This window comes from Saccopteryx bilineata, chromosome 6 (genome assembly GCF_036850765.1).
Source record: "Saccopteryx bilineata isolate mSacBil1 chromosome 6, mSacBil1_pri_phased_curated, whole genome shotgun sequence".
Taxonomy (NCBI): Eukaryota; Metazoa; Chordata; class Mammalia; order Chiroptera; family Emballonuridae; genus Saccopteryx; species Saccopteryx bilineata.
Window position 1 is genome coordinate 141,365,296 of NC_089495.1, and position 26,782 is coordinate 141,392,077.

The window sequence follows — 26,782 nt, forward strand, 5'->3', positions numbered from 1 at the left end:
ATGATTTTGCAAGCCAGTATCATCCCAATAAATTCAATTAATAATAATAATAATAAAAAAATTGACAGTTAAACACCCATGGCATATCATCAATGTTATACTAAGATGACTTTGATCAAGACAAGGTTATTCAAGGACCTGCTCTACTTCCTCAAAGGAGCCTGACCTCCCCCCACAGTTTCCTTTTACATCCTCTGATGTGCTTAGTTTCAGAACACTTTTCATAATTGTTGAATTTTGCGTATAGCTGTCTCTCATCCTAGAGGCATGATCTGAACCCATGTTATGTTTACTATCACATTCACACATTAAATTTAATGCCTTAAATAATGACCAATTCATATTTCTTTGAAGGAATAAACAAGCTGTGATGCACAGCACATCTCTAGGCCAATAGAACTTTAGAAAGTCGAGGGTATAGAATAAGTCAGACTTAGGGTTATTTTGGGTGTTTTTCATACATTATAACATTTTTATAATATTCTGTTGGTATAGTTCTCCATTTATCTCGTAAGAGGACAGCTTTTAGCGTCCACCTAATGGATTCAAACTCCAGGTACACACTTGAGCTCTGTAATCTTAGACAGGGGAAAAACTCCCTTTCCTCCCAAATTTCTCACCTGTAAATTGGGTATAAGAGTAGTCAAGATCTCAACTGATTGGGCCCTGGCCGGTTGGCTCAGTGGTAGAGCGTCGGCCTGGCGTGCAAGGGGTCCCAGGTTCGATTCCCCGCCAGGGCACACAGGAGAAGCGCCCATCTGCTTCTCCATCCCTCCCCCTCTCCTTCCTCTCTGTCTCTTCCCCTCCTGCAGCCGAGGCTCCATTGGAGCAAAGATGGCCTGGGCGCTGGGAATGGCTCCTTGGCCTCTGCCCAAGGTGCTAGAGTGGCTCTGGTCGCGATAGAGCGACCTCCCGGAGAGGCAGAGCATCGCCCCCTGGTGTGCAGAGCGTCGCCCCTGGTGGGCGTGCCGGGTGGATCCCAGTCGGGCACATGCGGGAGTCTGTCTGACTGTCTCTCCTCGTTTCCAGCTTCAGAAAAATACAAAAAAAAAAAAAATCTCAACTGATTGTCAGTGTGAGATAAAACATGAGAAGTGCTTAGCACACTGTTTTGCAAACAGTAACAATTGTGGTTTAAGATTATTTATGATTTTCTTACTCATATTAAGCTGGTGATATTATAATTTCCTAAATTTTTAAGGGTAAAATTATTCTAACAATAACATTTTTTTTCTTTTGGGATAAAATAGTAAATTTTTTTCAAATCAGAATCATTAAAATGCTTAATACATCTCAAGATAGTCAATTTACTCCAAAATACATCCTCAGAAGTAAACTCAGAAGAACAGTGATTTTTATATAATGTGATTTCTCAAAGTGTTATTTATAACTTTTTTATTAGTTCTCTGTTCTGGCATAGCACTGCCATCAGGAACTTAGCCCGCATTTATCACTTTACAGCTTCTGTGTGTCAGGGTGTCTGGCAGGGTTAGCTGGGGCTCCCAGAAGACTGCAATCAAGAAGTTGGCTGGGGTTGGGGTCTCATCAGAGGATCAACTGGGGAAGATCTGTCGCTAGGCAACATAGTTGACAGCATTCAATTAATTTGTAGGCTGCCCGACTGTGGACTTTGATGTCTTGTTGGTTGACAGCCAGAGATCCACTGAAGTTCCTGGCCATGTGGCCCTCTCTGTAGGGCCTCTCATAGCATGGCAGCATGCTGCTTCAAAGACAGCAATAGTGAGAATTTCCTAACAAGACAGATATTACTCTCTGGGTACCATGACCTCACAATGTCTTCCGTTATTGGTCAGAAGCAAGTTCCTGGTCCTGCCCTCAGAAGCAAGTTCCAGAGGGAGAGTACTCACAGATAGGAACACCAAGGCGTGGTGGGATGGGGCCCACCTTATGTCCACCACACATCGATAATTAAAAACACATGCAGTGGTTGAAAATTTAGTCTAAACAATCATGATGCAAGCACCCGACCAACATTAAATAAGAACTAAAATGAACTTTTGAATATATAGGAAAGAGTCATAATTTTGTGTAAAGTTAAAAAAATATAAAAGTGTAAATAGATTGATTCCTACTAAGGAAAATGTTGGATGCCAAAACACTTTGGAAAGTTTTAGAACATTATCAAGTTCTTTATTTTATTTTGGTTTTATTATTTATGTTCAGTTGGATTTATTAGGGTGATACTGGTTAAAATAATTATGTGGCTTTCAGGTACCCAATTCTACAATGCATCTCTGTACACCTTATTTTGTGTCCATCACCATTCATTCTCCTACATCTTCCTCTACCTCCCTCCTTTCTGGCAATCACCGCACTATTGTCCATGGATTCACTTTGTTGTTTTTGTTGTTGTTCTTTTTTGCTCTATTCCCCTATCTCCCTTACCCAGCCCCCCTTCCCTGACATCTCTGTCAGCTTGCTTTCGATGTATGAGTCTGTCTTTGTTTTTGTTTTTGTTTTGTATTTTTCTGAAGCTGGAAACAGGGAGAGACAGTCAGACAGACTCCCGCATGCGCCTGACTGGGATCCACCCGGCACACCCACCAGGGGCGACGCTCTGCCCACCAGGGGGCGATGATCTGCCCCTCCGGGCATCACTCTGCTACGACCAGAGCCACTCTAGTGCCTGGGGCAGAGGCCAAGGAGCCATCCCCAGCGCCCGGGCCATCTTTGCTCCAATGGAGCCTTGGCTGCAGGAGGTGAAGAGAGAGACAGAGAGGAAGGAGGGGGGGGGGATGGAGAAGCAAATGGGCGCTTCTCCTATGTGCCCTGGCCGGGAATCGAACCCGGGTCCCCCGCACGCCAGGCTGACGCTCTACCGTTAAGCCAACCGGCCAGGGCCTCTGTTTTGTTTGTTAGCTTATTTTGTTCATTAGTCCACATTTGAGGGACATCATATGGTACCTATCTTTCTCTGACTACCTTATCTCACTTAGCATAATGATCTCCAGATCTATTCATGCAGTCACAAAATGTAAGAATTCCTTTTTTTTTTTTCCTGGCTGTGAAGTATTCCATTGTGTGAATATACCACAGCGTTTCTATCCACTCATCTACTGATGGACCCTGGGGCTGTTTTCCAGATCTTGGCCATTGGAAATAATACTGCATATATTCTTCTAAAGTAGTGTTTTGTGATTCTTAGGATATTTATAGTCCCAGAAACATTTTCAAATTTTGCTTTGTGGTGTTTTTCTTTTACTTGCTTGCTTTTTAAATGGTTTTTCTTATTTTCCAAGTCATTTGGTATGTTTATTATTTGTATAACTTCAAAAATTATAAATTCTACAGATTAAGAGAACTAAAGCTCCCTCTGGCTTTTTCCAGAACTCCTCTTTACTTCTTCCTCTGCTGAGTGGTGGGGGAATGGCAGAGACTCGGGAACCTCGGGACCAGCCAGCTATCAGTCTACACGGGCTGAGTCCTGACAAGAGACTCAGTGACCCTGGCTGCTCCCTGCATTTGCAGCCAAATTTCATCAGGATTAGAGATACCATCTGGAACAGACATCTGATTTCTAGAACAATTAAGACTATTGAGTACAGAACCTAGCCATCTTTAAGTGAAAAAAGTGACCCAGGGCCAAGAGACTATTGACCTTAGTTGACAGTTTGTATAGTGGGTGCATTTGAAATTCTCTTCTTTAAATGTTTTCCTCTTTAACATGTATCTAAAAATTACAAATCAGCTTAATCACCTATTAGCTTAATTACAAGTTTTAACAAAAAAAACACAGTAGCATTGCTTTAAAATGAAGAAGTTTGTGGGGATTGTAAGAGTTAAACACTCATTTTGTTGAACAATTATTCTCAAAGTCACTGAGGGCACAGAGCACTTGAACATTTCTGAGCTCATTCTACAGTGCTGGGAAATACTGATATATTTGATTCCCCAATAAAGACTGCTTAGAATTAATTTTTAAAATAGTTTACGTTGTTTAGAAATGGAAAGAGAATCGCAAGTACATACAATAACATATATTATTAAATGCAAATTTAAAACTTTGGAATTTACCGATGGGGCATTTTGAATTTGCTCTTTGAAATGTGTGTGTGTGTCTGTGTGTGTGTGTCTGTGTGTGTGTATGTGTACGTCTTATTGGTAGTTTCCCTTCCTGATTTATAGGTTGGTATGCTTATTTGTTTTTCCTTTTTCTCCAAACTGAAGAAATCTCTATCCATTTCCACTTAGTGCTAACAAATGTTGGTTTTCTTGAATGGGCAGGGTCTGCAGCTCATTCATCTTTCCTGGCCGGTGGTGGAAATGATGAGGCAGACAGAGCAGCTAATCAGATGCCCCTCCTGATCTGAGGGCTGGCTCGCTCTGAGGACCCACACTCCATAAGGCCGCACCATCCCTGCAAGCTGCACAGATCCCTGCCCTGAACTTAGGGCTGCACACTGGTGGATGGCTGTGGTTTGGGGAGGGAAAACGTTTTTGCATATGTAAGTATGTTTTATTTACAGTTGAATGTAAAGAACTGATCATTTTCTCCTTAGAGGCTCTGGCAACACAGTTCTGTGAGAAAATGTCAGGAAACAGCAGATAAGGGGAATAATTTAAAACTGACTTCCATGTGATATATATAGTAAAGTGAATTTCTCAGCAACAAATAAATTAATCTGTTTGATAAAAAAAAACAACAACATGGAAATCACTGCTCATAGTTAGCAAGTGGCCCTCCTTTGTGTGTCTTATCTGAAATACATGGCCTTAAATGCTATCTGGGGGCAGAGTTGAGTTTATCATTTTCTACTTTCATTGTATCTTTACCAACTTTGTTAAATGATCTCTTGATATGTTCAATCCTAGCTTTTGCCTAAAGTTCTAATTAAAATGAGTCAGTTCATAATTTTAGAATTGTTCTACTTTGACTATAACAAGGTACAGTTTTTTTTTTTGTTTTGTTGTATTTTTCTGAAGCTGGAAACAGGGAGAGATAGTCAGACAGACTCCCGCATGTGTCCGACTGGGATCCATCCGGCACGCCCACCAGGGGGTGATGCTCTGCCCACCAGGAGGCGATGCTCTGCCCCTCTGGGGCGTCGCTCTGTTGTGACCAGAGCCACTCTAGCGCCTGGGGCAGAGACCAAGAAGTCATCCCCAGCGCCCGGGCCATCTTGCCCCTCTGGGGCGTCGCTCTGTTGGAACCAGAGCCACTCTAGCGCCTGGGGCAGAGGCCAAGGAGCCATCCCCAGTGCCCGGGCCATCTTCACTCCAATGGAGCCTCGCTGCGGCAGGGGAAGAGAGAGACAGAGAGGAAGGAGAGGGGGAGGGGTGGAGAAGCAGATGGGCACTTCTCCTGTGTGCCCTGGCTGGGAATCGAACCCAGGACTTCTGCACGCCAGGCCGATGCTCTACCACTGAGCCAACTGGCCAGGGCCCAATTTTCTTTTCTTATTGCTCTTAATGTTGTAAAGGATAATGTCACAAATGGGCATTTTTCTCAACTAAGAGATGTTTTTAAAGCCGGCGAATACTCAGACTTATTGTATGCATGGAAACACAGCACAAATATTTTGAGTCACATAAGACTGAGAACCACTGTTATCTCCATTGCAAATGTGTGGCTTTAATGGGCACTTTATGGAAGAAGAAATATAACATTTAATAAATAACTAATATGTGATGAGTGTCTATGTTTTCTCATCCTCTTTGGTAGGCCAGTAAATATGCTCTATTTCAGGACCAAAGCAACCTCACACTACCCAGTGAGTGAGTGTAAACTCACAGAAGCCACACACTGCAAGTGCGAAAATGAGCTTTTAATCTCTGTGCCTAACTTCCAGGCACTGGGTTAGAATTCTAAGATTATATGATATTATAATATATGTATATCCTAATATGTATTATGATATATAATACATATTATATATCATGATATATAATATCTACAAGAATCTCTTCACTGATTACATATAAATTTGGTTGATTAAAGTTTAATATGAACTAAAGAAGTATCTTTCTATTAACCTTCTGCACTGTGGTGCACATTGAACCTGTGCTTCTCATATGCTACTAAATGATAGGACACACTCTGAGAAATATGCCGTTAGACAATTTCATCAAACATTAGGGTGCATTTACACAATCCAAGATGGTGTAGCCTACCACATGCCTAGGCTGTATGGTATAGCCTATTGTCTCTGGGCCACAAGCCTATACAGCATGTTACTATTCCAGTCAAGCACAAGAGAAAATAATGCAGTCAAGAGATGAGGGATCCCTGGCTGGGTAGCAGTTTGTTAGAGCTTCGTCCCCCAACACCAAGGTTGCAGGTTTGATCCCCAGTCAAGTCGCATACAAGAATCAACCAATGAGTGAATAAGTAAGTGGAACAACAAATTGATGTTTTACTCTCTCTCCCCCTTCTTTCTCTCTCTCTCTCTCTCTAATATCAATAAATATTTTTTTAAAAGGGGATATGGTAAACAGGACATGTATGAGGCTGTATGTGTCAAGGAAATAAGTAATTGTATACATTACTGGGTTCCTTATCACAAAAGACTTTAAAATTTATTCCATAAAAAGTATGCTTTTCCTTGGAAAATGAATAACTTTGTGTTAATAAAGAGAAAGGAATGAAGTACTCAGCAGGAACCTTGAAAACCAGTCCAGAAAGGTTAGCTGAACTTGAAGATGTTTGCTTATGAGCTCAGAGGAAGATATACTTCTTAGCTAGGTTTTAAACTACACTTTAGGCTAATCAAGCAACAAAGATCACTTTGTAATATACTCTAAAATCTGATATTGAGTTTTATCAAAGCATCAGGGGAGCTTTATTTCCATTGCACACTGTTAGTTTCGTTTCTGAATGTACGCCTGTGAAATAGACACACACAGGTAAGCATTGGTGTGCTGGTGGAGAATTATTTTCCATTCACAAATGAAAAGAGAACAAAGAAATCAGCATGAAACAAAAACCAGGACATGCAGGCAGGAGTCATTGAGAGGGTTTGCAGGGCTCTGCAGAAGGGGCTTCAGGCTTTATAGTGACATGGGGAAGGGGACAAAACCTCCAGCCTCTGTAAGGTGCAGAGTTGGAAATAAGACCTACATTAATTTGGGCTACTCAAACATTTTAAACTGGATAAAAGCCTTAAATAATGGCGAGAGTTGTTCACTGTGTCAGTGGTACAGAGAGACATTTTTTTCCCTCTGGTTTTGCCTGGACTCTGAGTGGGGGGAAAAAGTGAAAATACTAAAAATTTCTTTATATATTTTGGAAATAAATCCCTTATGAGAAGAATCATTGGCAAATATGTTCTCCCTTTCGTTGGGTTCCCTTTTCATTTTGTTGATGTTTCTTTTACTGTGCTTGTTATAATGATGACTATTTGTGAACACATAACTGGTAGTTGTTATTTTCTGTGGTTGTGACACTGGAACAATAGCCCTGTTTATGATTTTGTTTGTGCAGAACTAAGTCTCTGATCCAGTCTTGTCCACATTACATTTTAGTGTGAATTTGGACCAGCACTCTACCTTTGTATATTTAAGTCATTGTAAAATATGAACAATAATTACAATGGCTAACTTACATGGTTGCATGACTAGTACCTTGCTTGCCTATGGTTACATTGTAAGTAGTTTAGTTAGGTTTTAAAGTCACATCTGTCTGATTAAAAGCCCATCTATATTTTATAATTGTGTTTTATCCTAAATACGGCTTTTATTATTGTCTCCAGAAGCCTTTGGTTTAGAGACTTAACTAGGAAAGGGCTCTGAGGGAAAATCTAAACCATCCCTTATTTAAGAGACTCTCAATATTCACCATATAAAAAACTAAGTATTAACAATGATTCATATAGCCAGAAAGTCCCATGAGGAATACAATCAGAGAATAAATTTGGTGTAAAATTCAAATCATCAAGGCAAATGTTCTATGCTTTAAATATATTATAGTTAGCTATAAATATTAAATTGCAATAATGACTTTATTATATCATGTTCTGAAAATGGTTATAGAGTAGTAGAAAAGTTTCAATGAAAATTATTAGCATAAGAGTCATTTTACAAATACATGTTAAGTAGGTATAGTAAAATTATATCATTCTTTCATTGACAATATGTTTTGTTTTTTTTTTTAATAAATTTTTATTAATGGTAATGGGATGACATTAATAAATCAGGGTACATATATTCAAAGAAAACATGTCTAGGTTATTTTGTCATCAAATTATGTTGCAAACCCCTCGCCCAAAGTCAGATTGTCCTCCGTCACCCTCTATCTAGTTCTCTGTGCCCCTCCCCCTCCCCCTAACTCTCTCCCTCCCTCCCTCCCATGTCCTCCCTCCCCCCCCCACCCTTGGTAACCACCACACTCTTGTCCATGTCTCTTAGTCTCATTTTTATGTTCCACCAATGTATGGAATCATGTATTTCTTGTTTTTTTCTGAATTGCTTATTTCACTCCTTATAATGTTATCAAGATCCCACCATTTTGCTGTAAATGATCTGATGTCATCATTTCTTATGGCTGAGTAGTATTCCATAGTGTATATGTGCCACATCTTCTTTATCCAGTCTTCTATTGAAGGGCTTTTTGGTTGTTTCCATGTCTTGGCCACTGTGAACAGTGCTGCAATGAACATGGGGCTACATGTGTCTTCACGTATCAATGTTTCTGAGGTTTTGGGGTATATACCCAGTAGAGGGATTGCTGGGTCATAAGGTAGTTCTATTTGCAGTTTTTTGAGGAACCACCATACTTTCCTCCATAATGGTTGTACTACTTTACAGTCCCACCAACAGTGAATGAGGGTTCCTTTTTCTCCACAGCCTCTCCAACATTTGCTATTACCCGTCTTGTTGATAATAGCTAATCTAACAGGAGTGAGGTGGTATCTCATTGTAGTTTTGATTTGCATTTCTCTAATAACTAATGAAGCTGAGCATCTTTTCATATATCTGTTGGCCATTTGTATCTCTTCCTGGGAGAAGTGTCTGTTCATGTCCTCTTCCCATTTTTTTTACTGGATTGTTTGTTTGTTGTTGAGTTTTATGAGTTCTTTGTAAATTTTGGATATTAGGCCCTTATCTGAGCTGTCGTTTGAAAATATCAGTTCCCATATAGTTGGCTGTCTGTTTATTTTGATATCAGTTTCTCTTGCTGAGCAAAAACTTTTAATTCTGATGTAGTCCCATTCATTTATCTTTGCCTTCACTTCTCTTGCCATTGGAGTCAAGTTCATAAAATGTTCTTTAAAACCCAGGTCCATGATTTTAGTACCTATGTCTTCTTCTATGTACTTTATTGTTTCAGGTCTTATATTTAGGTCTTTGATCCATTTTGAATTAATTTTAGTACACGGGGACAGGCTGTAGTCGAGTTTCATTCTTTTGCATGTGGCTTTCCAGTTTTCCCAACACCATTTGTTGAAGAGGCTTTCTTTTCTCCATTGTGTGTTGTTGGCCCCTTTATCAAAGATTATTTGACCATATATATGTGGTTTTATTTCTGGGCTTTCTATTCTGTTCCATTGGTCTGAGTGTCTATTTTTTTGCCAATACCATGCTGTTTTGATTATCGTGGCCCTATAATATAGTTTAAAGTCAGGTATTGTTATGCCCCCAGCTTCATTCTTTTTCCTTAGGATTGTTTTGGCTATTCGGGGTTTTTTATAGTTCCATATAAATCTGATGATTTTTTGTTCCATTTCTTTAAAAAATCTCATAGGGATTTTGATGGGAATTGCATTAAATTTGTATATTGCTTTGGGTAATATGGCCATTTTGATTATATTTATTCTTTCTATCCAGGAACAAGAAATATTTTTCCATCTCATTGTATCTTTTTCGATTTCCCTTAACAATGCTTTGTAATTTTCATTATATAAGTCCTTTACGTTCTTTGTTATGTTTATTCCTAGGTATTTTATTTTTTTTGTTGCAATCGTGAAGGGGATTATATTTTTGAGTTCGTTTTCTAATATTTCATTGTTGGCATATAGAAAGGCTATGGACTTTTGTATGTTAATTTTGTATCCTGCGACCTTACTGTATTGGTTTATTGTTTCTAATAACCTTTTTGTGGAGTCCTTCGGGTTTTCGATGTATAGGATCATATCATCAGCAAAAAGTGATAGCTTTACTTCTTCTTTTCCGATATGGATGCCTTTTATTTCTTTGTCTTGTCTGATTGCTCTGGCCAGAACTTCTAGCACCACGTTGAATAAGAGTGGAGAGAGTGGACAACCCTGTCTTGTTCCTGATTTAAGGTAGAAAGTCCTCAGTTTTATGCCGTTTAATAGGATGTTGGCTGATGGTTTATCATATATGGCCTTTATCATGTTGAGATATTTTCCTTCTATACCCATTTTGTTGAGAGTCTTAAACATAAAATTGTGTTGTATTTTATCAAAAGCCTTTTCTGCATCTATTGATAAGATCATGTGGTTTTTGTTCTTTGTTTTGTTGATATGGTGTATTACGTTAACCGTTTTGCGTATGTTGAACCATCCTTGAGATTCTGGGATGAATCCCACTTGATCATGATGTATTATTTTTTTAATATGTTGTTGTATTCGGTTTGCCAGTATTTTGTTTAGTATTTTAGCATCTGTATTCATTAGTGATATTGGTCTGTAGTTTTCTTTCTTTGTGCCATCCTTGCCAGGTTTTGGTATGAGGGTTATGTTGGCCTCATAAAATGTGTTTGGAAGTATTGCTTCTTCTTCAATTTTTTGGAAGACTTTGAGTAGAATAGGAACCAAGTCTTCTTTGAATGTTTGATAGAATTCACTAGTATAACCGTCTGGGCCTGGACTTTTATTTTTGGGGAGATTTTTAATAGTTTTTTCTATTTCCTCCCTGCTGATTGGTCTGTTTAGGCTTTCTGCTTCTTCATGACTCAGTCTAGGAAGGTTGTATTGTTCTAGGAATTTATCCATTTCTTCTAGATTGTTGTATTTGGTGGCATATAATTTTTCATAGTATTCTACAATAATTCTTTGTATTTCTATGATGTCTGTGGTGATCTCTCCTCTTTCATTTTGGATTTTATTTATTTGAGTCCTGTGCCTTTTTTCCTTGGTGAGTCTTGCCAAGGGTTTGTCAATTTTGTTGATCTTTTCAAAGAACCAGCTCCTTGTTTTATTGATTTTTTCTATAGTTTTTCTGTTCTCTATTTCATTTATTTCTGCTCTGATTTTTATTATCTCCTTTCTTCGGCTGGTTTTGGGTTGTCTTTGTTCTTCTTTTTCTAGTTCCTTAAGGTGTGAAGTTAAGTGGTTTACTTCGGCTCTCTCTTGTTTGTTCATATAGGCCTGAAGTGATATGAACTTTCCTCTTATTACTGCTTTTGCTGCATCCCAGAGATTCTGATATGTCGTATTTTCATTTTCATTTGTCTTTATATATCTTTTGATTTCTGCACTTATTTCTTCTTTGACCCATTCATTTTTTAGAAGTATGTTGTTTAGTTTCCACATTTTTGTGGATTTTTCCCCCTCTTTTTTGCAGTTGAATTCTAGTTTCAAGGCTTTATGATCAGAAAATATGCTTGGTACAATTTCAATTTTTCTAAATTTGCTGATATTGTCTTTGTGGCCCAACATATGGTCAATTCTTGAGAATGTTCCATGTACACTAGAGAAAAATGTATACTCTGTCGCTTTGGGATGAAGTGTCCTGTAGATGTCTATCATATCCAGGTGTTCTAGTATTTCGTTTAAGGCCACTATATCTTTATTGATTCTCTGTTTGGATGACCGATCTAGAGCCGTCAGCGGTGTATTGAGGTCTCCAAGTATGATTGTATTTTTGTTAGTTTTTGTTTTAAGGTCAATAAGTAGCTGTCTTATATATTTTGGTGCTCCTTGGTTTGGTGCATATATATTAAGGATTGTTATGTCTTCTTGATTCAACTTCCCCTTAATCATTATGAAATGACCATTTTTGTCTCTGAGTACTTTTTCTGTCTTGTAGTCAGCATTATTAGATATGAGTATTGCTACACCTGCTTTTTTTTGGGTGTTGTTTGCTTGGAGTATTGTTTTCCAGTCTTTCACTTTGAATTTGTTTTTATCCTTGTTGCTTAGATGTGTTTCTTGTAGGCAGCATATAGTTGGATTTTCTTTTTTAATCCATTCTGCTACTCTGTGTCTTTTTATTGGTAAGTTTAATCCATTTACATTTAGTGTAATTATTGACACTTGTGGGTTCCCTACTGCCATTTTATAAATTGCTTTCTGTTAGTTTTGTATCTAGTTTGATTCTTCTCTTTTGTTTTTCTATCATTTGTTTTTGTTTGTTTGTGTTCCATACTTCTTTCCTCTGTTGCTACCTTTTTTAAGTCAAGTGTTTTTGTGGTGGTTTTTTCAAGGGTGGTTACCATTAAGTAATGAAAAGGGTACCTACCATATTCATTGTAGTACCCTATCTTATAAGTATTTCTGTACTTCATCATCCTTTGCTACTGTTAATCTCCATCCTCTCCCCCCTTTTTTTCCTTTGTTGTCACAGTTTAAGTTTGGTTTTATTGTGTTCTTGGTGGAGCTGTTACTTGTGGTGTTGTTTTCTTTTGTTCTTTGAATCTGGTTGGAAAACCCCCCTTAGTATTTCCTGGAGTGGGGGCTTTCTGTTGATAAATTCTGTCATCTTTTCTGTATTTGTGAATGTTTTTATATCTCCTTCATACTTGAAGGATAGCTTTGATGGGTATAGTATTCTTGGCTGAAAGTTCCTCTCTTTCAGGGCTTTAAATATTGGGGTCCACTCTCTTCTAGCTTGTAGAGTTTCTGCTGAGAAATCTGATGATAATCTAATAGGCCTTCCTTTATATGTTGTACTCTTCTTTTCCCTGGCTGCCTTGAGAATTTTTTCTTTGTCATTGGTTTGTGTCATCTTTATTATGATGTGCCTTGGAGTGGGTTTGTTGGGGTTAAGAAAACTCGGTGTTCTGTTTGCTTCTTGAATTTGAGGCTTAATTCTTTCCACAGGCTTGGGAAGTTCTCGTCTATTATTTGTTTGAGTATATTCTCCATTCCATTTTCTTTCTCTTCTCCCTCTGATATACCTGTTATTCTTATGTTATTCTTTCTGATGGAGTCAGACAATTCCTGTAGGGCTTTATCATTTTTTATTATTTTTGAGTCTCTTTCTTCTTCTCTCTGTTGTGCCTCAAGTTGTTTGTCTTCTATTTCACTAATCCTATCTTCAATCTGGGCTGTTCTGTTAGCTAAGCTTGTTACCTCGTTTTTCAGCGCGTGAATTTAGTTTTTCATTTCTGTTTGATTTGTTTTTATATTTTCAATTTCCTTGGTAATATATTCTTTGTGTTCATTGAGTTGTTTTCTGATCTCCCTATATTGCCTTTCTGTGTTTTCTTGTATATCTCTGAGTATTTTTAAGATTTCTATTTTAAATTCTCTGTCATTTAGCTCCAAGGCTTCCAATATGTTAAGTCTTTTCTCCATAGATTTTTCCACATCTATTTGTGTTACCTCTCTTTCTTTTGTATCCATAATATTCGATTTCCTCTTTCTTATCGGCATCTGAGGGTGGTCTTATTGATAGCACTAATTAGAATTAATAAAGAGTAAAAAGAAAAAAAAAAAGGGGTAAAACACCCCACAAAAAAAAACAGTAATAATTTATTATTTCCCCCTTTTTTTCTCTCTTCTCTTTCCCTTCTCTCCCCTCCTCAGGGAAATATCGTGCCTATAATGGAGGGCCTGATTTGGGGTGAAGAGTTCAAGGGGCAAAAAAAGGGAGTAGGGACCTACTAAATGCAAAAAAAAAAAAAAAAGGAAGAAAATCTTAGACAAGCATAAGATGATTTGCTTGTAAGTGATGGTCAACTAAGAGATATAATGAGAGGGATAAGAGGGAATCAGAAAAAAGGACCAAAAAAGAATAATAAAGAAGAAAAAATAAAAATAATAAGTAAAAATCTGTTGTATTAAGTGGAGCGAAGACTAAATACAATGGAGACCTTGGGTTGGGAGGACCCAAAATGCCACAAAAATAAACAAACAAGAGAAAAAAAAATAAAAACAAAAGCAAAAAAGAGAAATAAAGCCAAAAAAAAGCCTTGAGTCCCAAATTAACTAATTTGTTCGTGATTGAGGATTATATGGGAGGAAAGTAAAATGAGAAAAGAAAAAATGAATAGAAAGGAAAAAATAAGAAAAAGAGAAAAACGAAGGAAGAAATAAAATAGGAGGAGAAAAAAACAAAATAAAGCAAGACAAAAAAAAACAAAAGAGGAGAGAGTGAGAGTTAAGTGTTTTGGAGTATAACCTTAAAGGAGGGTGAGGATGAAGAAGAAAAATAAAATGCAACACTCATGGGTAGTGTAGTTCAAGAAAGGGGAAGCATAAGATGGGAAGAGAATAGAAGGACCAAGGTGGAGGAAATAAAGGCAAAAAGATAGAAGAAACAAACAACAACAACAACAAAAAAAAAAATTAGTGGATCAAGTTGTAAAGTCTGTGGGTTTTTCTTGATTTTGAGAGGTTAACTTCTTCCTTTTTCTTTTCTCTCCCTCTTCCTAGTCGGTGACTCTGTACCCCAGGCTCTGCCCCTGTGTCACTCTTAGGTAGGGATTTGCAGTTGATGGGATTCTATGGCAATGTCATATAATTGGCTTTAGTCTTGCTGGAAGTAAAGGCTTGTTGGCGTTTGCAGGGTCCAACGATGAGAGAGTTTGCTTTCCTGGATTCTCTCTCCTAGTCCCCCCTTTCTGAATTAGCAGCCTGGTAATCCAGCTATAATGCTGCAACTGCTTCTGCCTGGGGAGTAAGAGGCTCAAAGAGCTGGGAAATCCCTACTCTATCCCCACTCAGTGCAAGGCTTTGGGAAAGGCTCTGACAGTCAGGGCCTCCAGTGTAATCAGGCGGGGGTGGGAGTCAATTGTTGTCAAGGTGACTGTTCAGCGCCTATCATTTAGTTGGACCTCTCAACCCAGGCTTTCCACACTTTGTAGCCTGTTTTTGCAGGGAAGAAGAGGCACTAGTGTCTGCTTACGACTAGTGTAGTATAGACCTTATTATCTGCCAAGTCCTTCTTGTTAGCGTTTATTCCTGAATATGGAGGCTCTATCAGTCAGAAGTTGCCCCCGCCCCTTTAGCAAGAAGCACTAAAAAATATCACGCCTCTTGTCTTGGATCGCTGAACTGAGAGAGATCTAATCAATTAGAACCGAGGGTGCGCAGATTTTATGGGTTAAGCTAATTTCAGTGATTGGGTCGCAGCTGTGTTTCCGAAGGTATTTTAGGCTGCCTGCGCGCCCCCTCCTCCAACGCTTGATTGTTAGCTTGAATGGCTGGGTGAGGTGCCCCGCCCACGGAGAGAATCTCCCAAGCCTCTCCCACTCGCCCCGCCGCTGGCGGCTGGACCGCACCAGGCGCAGGATAATGGAGCCCCCTGGGTGTGCGGGCCAGTAGGGCGCCCTGGGCGCGTGGAATGCCCAAGGCACGCGCGCGAATGGGGCGCTCCGGGCACCGGTGGCCGGCGACCCCCACTCGCAGTGTGCGGGCCGCTGGGAACGTCAGCGGTGCTCAACCGGACCGGGCGCGCGCGCGGTGGCTCGTGGCGGCCGCTCGCGGTGGCGGTTCACGGGGGCTCGCGGCAGCTCGCGGTGGCGGTTCGCGGGGGTTCGCTGCAGCTCGCGGGGGCTCGCAGCGGCTCACGGTCAGCCGCTTGCGGCGGCTTGCGGTTCCCAAGTATATGGGCTGACTCACCGCAGGCGCACTCCCTGGCGGCTTGAATGAGCGTCGCTGTGGTAGCTTCCTCCACACCCTCGCCTCTCAGATTCAAGTGATAACAGTCCTTTTCCTTTCAGTTTGTGTGGAACTCTGGAATGCTCCAAGGATAAATTTTTCTGTTTCTAGTTGATAAATTTGTTGTGATTTAGGGGAGAGCTGTCGGACGCGCTTCTCACGGCGCCATTTCCGTGACCGACAATATGTTTAAATATGATAATGTGGGGAACTACTATATTAAAATAACATTGTATATTTGTTATATATTCTATATAGGAAAAGTAAAGTCAATCAATTATAACAAGAAAATTATATAAAAGGAAAAAGATCAGTTACTCATAATATATTTATATATTTTACTTCTAGTCTGATTACAGATATTTTTTATTCTGTAATTATAGATATTATTTTTCATTTTAAAATTTTCTCTAAATATTATAGTATGGGATCTTTGTAAGTTACCATATACTTCAAGTAAATATTATTTTCATAGGTACATATTCAGATGGATTTATTAAAAACTACATGTATACACTATTTTAAATTGTCTCTTTTTCTTTTTTGTTTTCTTATTTACTAATTTCTTTCAGAGAGGGTAGAAGGGAAGAGGGACAGAGAAAGAGAGAGAAACATAGACTTGTTTTGCCTAATCATACCATCATTGGTTGATTCTTTTGTTTTTAAATTAATTTATTTTAGAGAAACAGAGAAAGCAAGGGAGAGAGAGAGAAAGAGAAAGAGAGAGAAGCATTCATTTGTTGCTCCACTTAGTTGTGCATTCATTGGTCGCTTCCAGTATGTGCTCTGGCCAGGAATTGAACCCACACAATATTAGTGTTTCCAGACTACACTCGAACTGAATGAACAAATGAACTAATCAGCCAGGGCCTGGTTGATTCTTGCATGTAATGCACCCTGACCAAGGATCAAATCTGCAACCTCAGCATGTGAGGACGACACTCTAATCAACTGAGCTCCCCAGCCAGGGCCTTCTTCTTTTTTTAAATGTGTTTCATAGTTTTTTTAGCTTATTAGTAATGTTATAATAAAATAGTTCCATATAAATTGTTAGATAATTTAGATTACTCTATCAGAATAGGTTTTAAGAGGTTAGTTGAAGTATATGAATATTCTTATTACATATTACTAAAATGAAAGGTTTTATTTGAACCAATAATCAGTAAGATAATTTGGCATTAAATATAAAGCATTGAGCTAATTTGCTTAATTACTTGACTACTGTATTTTTAAAAATAATTTAATAAGATCAAATTTGTATAGTGGCTCATAAAATCTACATGTAAGTCTTATTTAATCTGCTCTTTAATTTTTATTTTTCAGTATTATAAATGCATATCTAACTGTAAATCTAAGATCATGATTAGAATAAGGTAACTAGTATTAATTTGCAGAGCTAATATAAATACAGTTTAATTCAAACAAAAAACAGGTTTAAGCAAAACTATCTTACATTATGAAGAGTTTATATATAATTTCATGTAGGTTTTTGGTTTATAGAACATCACTTTAAATCCAATTGAACCTTTGCAAACACTTAGGGTTTTTGAAAATTCTGTTGATACTTATTAGATACAAAAATTTTAACTTTTCTTTAGCAATGTAATTCCATAGCACAGGATAAAGGTACAAAATAAACTAACCAGAGAAAACAACAATTCTACACAGCTGTGAAAGGTTAAAGGAAATACCAAATCTGTGAGAAATTCCAAAGGTCTTACTCTTGTTATTTTTGACCAAGTTGGAAAGACTGCCTTTTAATTTTTTAGAGAGACTAATGGAAAGTATATATGCTGTAAAGAGTAAGAGTCCATTGCAAATCACCAGGAAATGCTTTAAAAACTGGAGCGAGGTAACCCGTGATGAATCGGAAGGAGTGTTCTCTTAAAGGAGTTAGCTTATGCATTTGATTTCCATGCCAGCGCTTAAACACATTAATTTCATTATGAAAGGTTATAATTTACTTTCCCCCTAGGAAAGAAAACTGTTTGTCTTGGATTATATTTGCATTTCTTTTTTATAACCTCCTTCCAGTTTGACACGTGAAAATATTTACAGCACTGGGAGGTCTGGTGTTTTTCACTCCTGGCAGGGTAAAGGACAGCTGGCTTAGTAACAGCTAAGAAAGTGTGTCTTATACACTGCTCACAAAAATTAGGGGATATTTTATCGCTTCATGTTCATTCTAAAATATCCCCTAACTTCTGTGAGCAGTATTTAAAGCTGCCATCCAGGCAGGCAGGGCCCCACTCTGCATCCAGGGGTCAATGATGAGGATCAGATGGGGAAACTGTAATTGCACTTGCACCTAGATACTGGCTTTTTCTCCTAAAAGTACTAACTCTGAGAACTCAGTGCTTTTTAGTGGAAGAAGGTATTTTTAACGCTTACAGAATTTTAACATGGGAACCATCTAACACTGTCATTTTGATAGCTGAGTCCCCTCTTCTTCTCTGTCACTCCTGCCCTAGCTCGGGCCTGCCCATTTCCTGTCTGGCCTCCTGTGGTTGCTGACCCCTCATCTCCCACGTCCCAGTTCCCCTTTCCCCAAACCCACATCTATTGTGCACTTATTGTCACAATAAGGCTCTGTAAAAAAGCAGCCCAAAATGCCTGGCTGAAACAATAAGTGTTTCACTTCACTGATGTGCAAACACTAGGCAATTTACCATGTCTGCTATGAAACATCTGCACCTGCTCTCCTGTCTTGAGAACTTTCAATTCTCCTCAAATGCTCCCCTGTAAACTGCATTTTCCCCCCACAGCATGGGTCCACTCAACATATTTATGCAGTGGCTCCTGAAATTGACATTTGGGTTTAACTGATCAACAGAACAAAGATTCTTGCTCATTGTTTTATTTACTAAAATTTCTGTCTTTTCCTATTACACTGAAGACTTCTTGAAGCCCTGGCAGGGTGGTTCAGTGGATAGAGCGTCATCTTGGCATAACAAGGTCGCAGATTCAATGCCTGGTCAGGGCACAGATGAGAAGCAACCGATGAGTGCACAAATAAATAAAATACAGCTAGTGCTCGACTTACGACCACGATTGGTTCCAACAGACCGGTCGTAACACGATTTGGTCGTAAGTTGAGTAGGCTATATGTACAGTACTGTGAAATGATGTTATAAAAATTTTTTAAGTCATATTTTATCATAATTTTCTTTGTTCATTTTATGCCATTTTTATCATCTCTACACCATTTTGTTTCTTATTTTCTCATTTGTCAAGTTTAAGTAAAACTGCATTACTAGTACAACTGATTTAATATTTGCAAAACATACAAAATTACAAAACACAGGTGCATACAAAAATACAAAATACAGGTGTAAAAAATACCAATTGCAAAACATATCAATATATATAAACATGTATGAAACATTGTATTGGCCCCTGGTGCTTGGCTGCGGATCGTTGATGTCGTCATCTGAGGCAGCAGGTGGGGTTACCAGAGTTAGTTTTTTCATAAACATGTGCGATCACATTCACTTTCTTTCTTCCTTTGTACTTGTTCATTGATTGCTTTCTCATATATGCCTTGACCCATGGGTTATAGCAGAGCGAGTGGCCCCTTGCTCAAGCCAGTGACCTTGGGTTCAAACCATAGACATGATCCCATGCTCAAGCCAGAGCCCCTGCACTCAAGCTGGTGAACCCATGCTCAAGTCGGATGAGCCTGTGTTCATATTTGTGTTGAGATCAATGGCCTTTCTTTCCTTCTTGGCAGGCTGAGGTGTAGACAATTTCCTCTTGGTAGACATCTTGGGAGGGGTTTGATGAAAAATATCCAAGACACAAAACACAAATTGCTGTACTGAGTCTGGGATAACAATTGAAATGGTGCACGCGGAGATGGTAGTGTTGCCGGAAGCTGGTCTGCACTGTCCTACGCCCAGCTGGGTAACGCTTGTGCCGCCAGATGCAGAGCAGTCATGGCTAGCGATTGTGGTAGTAAAGTAGAATGGTCGTAAGTTGCACAGGTCGTAAGTCGATCAATATCTGTAATGGGTTGATGCTTTTCTCTCTTTTTCTTTCCTTTCTCCCCAACCTCTTTCTTTCCCCTTCCCCCCATCCAGTCTCAAATCAATGAAAAAATATTTTTTTTTAAGTCTTGAGATTAATTGCCTACTTTGTACCTATGAGACTTAGCTGAGTGCTTGGCATATATTTGGTGTTCTGCGATAAAGTAAATGAAAGAAAGATGAATGAATAAGCTGATGTGCTATGGCGTCTTGAACAAACTTTTTTGGCCAAGGCTCTTTGAATAGTTTTGCAAAGACAAGTCTGTGCTGTGATACACCTAGTGTATATGACAATGGAGTGGATTGCTTATAATCCTGTACTGTATATGGTATACTGAAAATATTTTCAGTAATAATCATGGCAAAAAAGGTTAAATTAATCAAGAAATATATATTATAGGGAACAAAGGGAAAAATAGGCTAAACTTTCTAATTGCATTCATGCACCTTTCAAAAGAAGGTATATATTTGTCTGCCACGGTAACAACTATGAAAATGAAGTCTTTATTTTCTTATTTAGTTTAAAAAATGCAGTGAATTTACAAGGAATAATTTTCTATTTAAAATGTACCATTCAGACTTAGTAAAATATTTCACAAGTTCAATTTTGCACTCAGAAAAGCCCCACGGATTGTGTGTTACACTGCTGGAAATTTTAAATGCTATAAATGTAAATTCTCTAGAGACAGAGCATTCGCTGCCTACACTGGGAGCAGACCACACCCCTGACGGTAGCTCTCTTAGGATGTCACTGTATGTCAGGATGGAAATGAATGCGGGCTGAGACATGTTTCCAACAAAGGTCGCAACTGATCTCAGGGAAGCACTGGCGCTGTGGTTGGCAAGCAAAGTTGCCCCATTTCGAGCAGGGGGAAAATCCTTAAGACTCCCGTCCTTCTCCATCATGGACCAGGCAGTAGATTCCAAACGTCCCCAGGGAGGGAGCTTGATGTTGGGAGAAGAAGCACAGGAAAAAGCAGCTTCGTTTCCGCCAACAGCTGCCAGCCAGTCACTCCCAGAAGCTTGGAGAACACGTGTCTCAGTTTGGAAATGGAAATTGATTTAGTTCAGCCCAACATCCTCTCTACTTAACAGACTGCGTCACGATATAACCACGTTGGTAACCTTTTAGTCAAGAAGGGGGGAATTGATGTTGATGAAATCCTGATAATAAGTACTAGGCAGTCAATGATTTTGAATGAATTAAGGGTTTCTTTCTGAAGGTTTTTAAGAGGTCTGAAACTAGAAGAAATAATTATGTGAAGGTAAATGGATGCATAAATAGATAAATCACTATTTATAGCTTTTATTTAGTTAATATTATTGATTCCTGTAGAAAATTGTTTTTTCTCAATTGCAGGACTCCATAAGTGAGTTTTATGTCATCAATATTCTGTTTGCAAAACAATTCATTTCATCGAAATTAGCTTTTAATAGTGTCTACTTCTCCCTTTAAAATCCCATTTTTTTAAGTCTTCGAAAATGTTATCTGCTTTCTACATGCATTTAATGGCGCCTTAAAATAATTAACATTCTCAGTATCCAATAGAATCCAGGGGCTTCTACATTTATTTTCTGAGGCTATTTTTTATTATACCATTGTAGTATTTTATTACATCACCTTTATATGAAAAACAAAACAGTCTCTTCTCCACAGTCTCGTCAATCATCCTTCTCACTCAGGCTGGTCTTAGGTGTCCCTGCCTCTGGGCTGGTGACCACCCTCCTAACCCCGCACAGGGTCTCAGCACACAGTTCCCTCCCCTTTTTTAAAAATCTTAGATCATTTATTTTGGAAATCTTGGAATTGCAAATTCTTTCTCTGCCCCTTTGAGATATAAATCTTTAAAAAACATTCTTTTTGCTGGTTTTATGACTTTAAGAGTGTCTTTTTCAAGGACCTTTTCAAAGCCATCTCTTTGAAGTATACTCATCAAAGATCACAGCTCTATCTCCCCGTTGTGGGGGAAGGTAGGCGTCTAACTTCTACTGGCACCTTGTTCCAAGCTATAATACAACCTCCTGTCATAAAAAATTCACTCTTCTTTGAGTAATTCCAATTAGCAAACACAGGTGGACTGTGATCCCCAACCCAGCTCTTAAAAATTCTCCTTGCCCCCTTGTTTCATTTGAGTGAGATGTAAAGTAGTTAGTCCCTCTCTCCGACTGCCATAGATTTGAAATAAAGTCTTCTTCATCTTTTTAACTTTGGATAGCGTAATTTTTGCTTTGAAAATCTATAACATTCCTTACTTCTAATTATTTATGTCTTATCTTATTTATTTCTTATCTTTCTTTTTATTTCACTTTTGTTAAGTTCAAAATTGCTAATCTTGTGTTTAGAATGTTAATTAATCTATTCTAATCATATTCATTTCTCTTTTAAATCATAGCAATATTAAAAAGTATTTATGCAATGGATTAAAACACATCAATAGACATTAATATAATTTTAACAAAAACTCCAATTCTCTTTTAATTTAATTCACTAATTATTTTACCCACCAAGCTATTCCTATGGACATTTTATACTTAGAAATATCAACAGATTCTTTAATATTCCTTTGTTCAGACAGTTCTATTCAGATAAGAATATGAGAGCCCTGGCCGAATGTCTCAGTGGTAGTGTGTCATCCTGGCGTGAAGGAGTCCTGGGTTTGATTCCCAACCAGGGCACACAGGAGAAGCGCCCATCTGCTTCTCCACCCCTCCCCCTCTCCTTGCTCTCTGTCTCTCTCTTCCCCTCACGCAGCCAAAGCTCCATTGGAGCAAAGTTGGCCCGGGTGCTAGGATGGCTCTATGGCCTCTGCCTCAGGTGCTAGAATGCCTCTGGTTGCAACAAAGCAAAGCCCCAGATGGGCAGAGCATCGCCCCCTGGTGGGCATGCCAGGTGGATCCCGGTCAGGCGCATGCGGGAGTCTGACTGCCTCCCCGTTTCCAACTTCAGAAAAATACAAAAAAAAAAAAAAGAATATGATAAAAAAGACTAGGGGTAAATAGGACTACAGGAAAAGAATAGCATTAATGTGCAACATGTCAGGTATTAAGGATTGACTGAGCTAGAGATAAAAACTATTCACATGATGGACTTTTAACCTTTGAAGGACTTGAGAAATTTGGTTAAAACCTACCTTGTTCAGCTTGCAGATAGGAAAAGCCAAGGTTAAGATGATCTAAACATGAGTGCTTCAATATTGACCAACTGCTGGTACCAGTGAGAACAAAAGCTGAGTCTGAAACCTGATCTTTGCCCGTGCTATTTCCTGGATATTTTCTTTCCAAACATGTTTCCTGAAAAGGCTTTAATTACAATAATAAAAATGTACATGGACTAGGACTAAATTAGGACCAATAGACACATCAAAACAAAATCGAACTGATGTCACTGTTGCATCCCTGCAAGGTCACGATGGTTCTCAGTGTAAGATCAGCATACGTAATGAGGGGTTGATCTACACATCATCTCCCTGACTCTTTTAGACTGAAACATCTGGAAGGTCCCACCTCTGTTTTATGTCTATAATCCTCCCTCATTTTTTTCAATTCTGAACATTATATTGATAGAAACTGTTTGTGTCTCCTCTTTTTTTGCCTGTGGATCCAATACTACTTGGCACCTAGTACATACAAAGCACTTAATCAGTGCTCCATCTCCAAGTGCATCACCCTGCCCTTGTGCACCGGACTGTCCACAGGGCAAACAAGTCCAAAGCTATCATTCTTTAAGAAAACAGCAATAGTTGCTCATATTAGCCCTGAGAAAGGGTGTTTAGACATTTTGGAGTTCTGGGTAGTGTTCTTGTCTTTGTTCTTATCCAGAAATGAGTTTAGAATGGTTTTGTTTTTGCTTTATCATGTCCCAGGGTGGGCTTGATGTGGCTTTCCTATGAAGTCTATCATGTACAAATGAAGAATACCATGTCTGAGCTGGGAATGCTGGGCTAGATTCTAGCAACTCCAAGGTCTACCTGTCAGTGACAAACCAGCTCCCTGCCATTAGGGGCTGCTGGACTGGTTTCGTCTCTGTGTGTCTGGTTGAACATATAACAATACCTATGTCTTGCATGAAATTTCAGTGTATGCTTGTCTCTAACTAGATTTTGAGATTGTAGAGAGCTGCTATTAATTTTTATTCTCCTTTTTATCACTTATAACTACTAGAGCTTCCAATAGTAGGTATTAAGAAATTGTCAATTTAAATAGGAGTGAACTGAAAGATGGCTCTTTCTGTTGCAGCCCTAAAAGAATTCAGGCCAGCTGTGAGACTTAGCCAAGTACAGAGTTTAGAGGGACCACAGTGTCCATACAGGGTCACTCTCACTTTGACACTAATTTCAAGTTTGAAGGGTTCCCAGAACAACTCTTGAATTTGATAATTCACTAGAAAGACAGAGCTCACGGGAAGCCATTATACTCACAGTGATGGCTTACTATAAGGAAAGAATACAGATTAGGATCAGTCAAAGGAAGAGATGCATGGGGCAGAGTCTAGAAGGTCCAACACAAACCTTCTGCTGTCCTCTCAGAGTATTGCCAACCAGGGAAGCTGATGTGAGCCTGGATTTCAGAATTGTTATTGGGGCTCCATTATGTAAGAATGATTGATTGGTTGATGTCATGTGGTTGATAGCAGTCTGTATGTCAGTTGACATGTCATTGCTCAAATCCCACAATCTACAACACACTTTTGTTTCTGGACTCCCTAGCTCTCACTTGAAGGTATTGCTGGTCCCCATGCTAAATCACCGTGTTGTTATCTGATTACCCCAAAGCCTCCTGGCAAACTAATGTTACCCCAGGAGCCAAAGGTCAAAGTCAGGTATCCTTTGGGGTAAAGTAGATGCTCTTTACTACACAGGTTCTCATACCAAATACTTATAATATTAGTTATTCTGTCAGGGCAGATCCTTTTATATCCTGAAGTATCCTCATCCTAACACAATAGCACAAGAATGGCTAATTTCAGAAAAAAAATCATAGATCATAGAAAAAAGGATCATGAATAGACCTGACCTGAAAAATATACTTTAGACAAGCAAAGTACAACTGAGAGAGATGAAGCTCATCATTACAGTTTGAAGGGCTTTAGTATATTCCATTCTCTCTCTCTCTTTCTCTCTTCCTCTTCACTCTTTCCTTTTCATCCTCAGTCCTTAATACCAACTTTGCACCATCCTTCCCTCTTTCTTGTGCAAGCCTTTTATTATCAGAAATTTTCAGTTATTAATAGTACCTGTCTTGGAGAAGGAAGATAGCAGCGGAGTAGGCAGATGCACAGACGCCCAGCTCTCACAACCAAACTGGAATACAAATCAATTTAGGAAAAATCAGCATGAAAAACCAACTCTGAACTGCAAGAACAGCTCTCAAAAACCAAGGAGCAAATAAGAAGCCACAATTCTGGTAGGGAGTGCCTGAATCTCCTCTGCTTACAGGAATGGAAGGGGGGTGAGACTGAGAGCCCAGAGAGGATCTCATATAGGGAAAAGAGCAGAAACTACTGCTCACAGTCACTTATCTGGCGACCAGGGAGCGAGGTGTGTTGAAAAGACCAGCTTATCTCCCAAGTGTAAAGGACAGATTATGAGGGGCTAAGGAATGCAAAAAATGAACTAAAAAAGCTGACTCATCTGTGCTGGGGGCGGCCATAGCTGGGGGAGAGACTGAACCTTTCACAAAACAGAGCTGAATTGCTTCCGGATCAGAGATCTCCGGACATCTATCCAGCTCCAATCAGTGCAACAAGACACAGCTGAAAACAAGAAGTGGGGAGGAGGGGCAGTAACTCAGGTCTCCATGGAGATCTGAGATACACCTCCCCCTACTGAAGCTGAGAAAACACCCTGCCCCCAGTGAGATTAGCTGGCTAAAGAGGCCTTCAGAGTCTCAGGTTACACCCATCGCATTCCTGGATACAGTTTCAAGGAAGCCCCCTGCTGAGATCAGTAAACAAGACTATCACCTGTTAAGAAAACAAACAAATCAAGACTTCAAAGCTACCCAAATCCGAAAGTCAATTACAGATAACAGCGGATACCAACCCAAGAAAACCTAGAAATAACACACTGAAAACTGGAGGCAGACAACACCAAGCCTAGACTTAACAAACTCTACAAATAAAATACCATGAGAAGACAAAAAAGTGCAATCCAAATGAAACCACAAGTGACACCTTCAGGAGATGAACTGAGTGATATGGAAATAATCAAACTTCCAGATGCGGAGTTCAAAATAATGATTGTAAGGATGCTTAGGGATCTTAGAACAACAATGGATGGTCACTATGAACACCTAAATAAAGAAATAGCAAGCATAAAAAAGAATCAGTTGGAGATGACAAATACAATATCAGAAATAAAGACCACAATGGAAGGAATTAAAAACAGGATAGATAGAGCAGAGGATCGAATCAGCGAATTAGAGGACAACTGGAATGAAGGCATGAAAACAGAGAAGAAAAGAGAAAAGAGACTCAAAAAGTCAGAGGAAACTCTTAGAGAGCTCTGTGACAATATGAAGAGAAATAACATCTGCATCATAGGGGTTCCTGAAGAAGAAGAAAAAGAACAGGGAATAGAGATGTTGTTCAATCATATCATAGCTGAAAACTTCCCTATTAATGCAAGAGAAACTCTCACAAGTCCAAGAAGCACAGAGGACTCCATTAAAGAGAAACTCAAAGAAACCTACACCAAGACATATCATAATTAAAATACCAAAGCTAAGCGATAAAGAGAAAATATTAAAAGCTGCAAGAGAAAAAAAAGTTATCACCTACAAAGGAGCCCCCATAAGGGTGACATCAGACTTCTCAACAGAAACACTTGAGGCCAGAAGGGAATGGCAAGAAATATTCAAAGTAATGCAGAACAAGAACCTACAACCAAGACTACTTTATCCAGCAAGGCTATCGTTTAAAATCGAAGGAGAAATAAAAAGCTTCCCAGACAAAGAACAACTCAAGGAATTCATAACAACCAAACCAATGCTGCAGGAAATGTTAAGGGGCCT